Genomic DNA, 2,616 nt, shown 5'->3' with positions numbered 1-2,616 from the left:
TTCAGAGGCTCCCTTTCTTTATTTTTTACATATTTAGCGTGAAAAGCTCCTATTCTTTAGTGGTGAGTTTTTTAATTTGGTGAGGTTCATGCCTATTTTATACACAATGCATTCAGACTCTGATTTGCAGTCTTGGGTCTTACATGCCCATGTTGGATAGTGGAGGACTTTATAGGAGTACCTCTCGTGACAAATATGCCTAACCACTGGGTTCTGCGTATTCACAGCTCTTAAACCTGCATCCGTACTGGACTCCCGCAGATTACAAAGGATTGTTATGGATTATTCCCAGGGAGCACGAAGAGAAACTGAGCTCTGAAGAGGGGAGTGGGATGGCAGTGATTCAGTAGGGCAGGCACACAACGGGTCACTGACAGACCCCAAATAAAACCCTGGGAGAGACTTGCTGGCTTACAGACTTTTGTGATCTTCTTCAGAGTCCTGGCAGTGGTAGCTGCATCTTGTGGTGCAGGGCGTATCGCCTTGTTTTCCAATACATGGACATCTCTCTGGTACAAAACATAAAGAGTATGAACCACAAGAGCCCCAGCAGGCACAGGGACTAACTGGCAAGGCAGAGCAAAATACCTTGGATAACAGTGTTTGCTGCAGATAACACAGCGGAAAGAGAAAAACCTTTACAAGAGAAGTTCTTCGTCTAAAAATTTAGTCCCAGGCTGTTAAGTAACGCAAAAAGTCACGTAATTCTGCTTGCGATGCTAGCTCCCAATTTCACATATACTGCTGGGTTTTAATACAGACATCAGTGAAGTTAGATACGGAAGAGACTGCACAGCTGAGTTATCTCGGTTTAGCTCAGAGGCCCCTGAGAGCAAATGTAGCAGATGTTTAATAGTGCTGCATTCATTCCCAGTCAGGAAGATAGACTGCACTCACATCTACACAGCGTCTCTTCGGGAGGCTTCTGAACTCTTGCGTGAGGTGCCCACAGGAGCTCTGAAGCTGTGCCCCTGCTCTGGGGGCAGGGGAGGTGCGACCGCGCCGCTGCTGTGCAGTGGGATTCTAAGGGGAGCGTGTGGCTGCCTGTCATGGGGAGGCGATGGCTGGGGTGCTCCTGTGCGTCACAGCTGTTCCTACGTTTCTGTGTGAGTTTTCCTGATGCTGGGGATGTTCGGTAGCTTATTTGTGGGCAGGAGGGCACCAAGCTGGCTAGTTTTCCTGCTGGGATCTTGGCAATCCCACAATTTCAGAGTTTGCCCTGAGAAGCGCATTAAAAGCTAATCCCCTCTCGTTTTGCGTGACCGTCCTTGCAAAACTGCACTCTCTAGGTCCTGCCTGCACGGTGCCACCACCGCTCCTGGAATAGTTTCAGCCCACCAAGTTTATCTGAAAACTAAAAAGAACAAAAGCATAGCAAGAGGACTTGGCTGGGCACCTAATCCTCTGCACTTCCAGAGCTGCCTTGCTGGGAGCTTCTGGCCCCTCAGGAGGAGCTGGGGAGCCTGGAGGGGTCCGTTTGCAGGGGAGCCCACCCCTGGGGTCTAGACAGATCCCAGCTGGCTGGAGGGAAGGCTCTCTTATCAAATTTCTTGCCAGGCAAAGACAGTTGGTGATGATGTTACAGATCTCACCGTGCAGCATCCCTTGGGCAACCTGGAGTTAAAAATAACTTTCCGTTGGGTGGTGGGAAGCAGCAGAAATGGGGTAATTTTAACTACAGCTGTTACATCTTGTTCTGAGCCTTAATGAGGAAATCATGAAGTCCTACACACTTCAGAACTTTTTGCTCCTAGTGATGAGGGAGGGCGGTTAATGCTGTGTTCGAGACCAGCATTTAGTGACCCCGCGCTGCCACATTGTCTGGATGAAGTGCAGGAATTTCCCAGTTAAACAGAAAATAGTTTCACAGCCAGCGAGTTGCACAGCTTTAGGAGACCACGGCTTTGGGATCCTGAGCCCGTGCCTGGCAGAGGTCTGGCCCAGGCACCCTCCTGGGTCTCGGCCCTGTGAGTCTGTCTGAGGCTCGCAGTCCTGGGCTGGCAGCTCAGAAACAGGACAACAGAAAACAGGGAAGAACCGTGCCTGTTCAGGCACTACGAAATAGCAGTTGGGTTAAGTATAACAATTAAATAGATACGCAGTTGAAGATGTGAGCGGCTCAGTTGCTGAGCTACAACGTCAAACCCCCGTCTGTACTGAGGCTGGGCTGAAGCCAAGGGGCCGTGCTGCAGAGCGTGTGTGCAGCTGCTGGCACTTCGTAGACTATGTCTTTGACAAGAAAGTATCTTCCTAGCAAACCAGGAGGGAATCATAAGCGTAACTCACAGAAGATCTGATGACACTTCCCTGGGGAGATACCAGTCAGCGGCATGGCACTGGTTTCTTTTCTCTCTTTCACAAGAGCGATGTAGGGCTTGGTGTGCAGCCTGGGGGTGCTGCGTATTTAAACTTGTGCTTCCCCGTGCAATGTGACGCGCTGGCCTGGTACCACCACAGCAGCGAGTTCTTCCTCACTCTGCGTGAGTGCAAGAAGCAGGACATGCCAGGGCCAGGAGCAGCCTGTGCACCAGTCACACAGATGGCAGGTAGCGCTGGCAGTGCCACCCCCTTTTCATCACCACCTGTCACCTGGGCATCACAACCCTCACTGGGCAG

The sequence above is a fragment of the Falco cherrug genome, chromosome 11 (assembly GCF_023634085.1).
Source record: "Falco cherrug isolate bFalChe1 chromosome 11, bFalChe1.pri, whole genome shotgun sequence".
In the NCBI taxonomy this organism is placed as follows: Eukaryota; Metazoa; Chordata; class Aves; order Falconiformes; family Falconidae; genus Falco; species Falco cherrug.
This window is presented reverse-complemented; position numbering follows the sequence as displayed.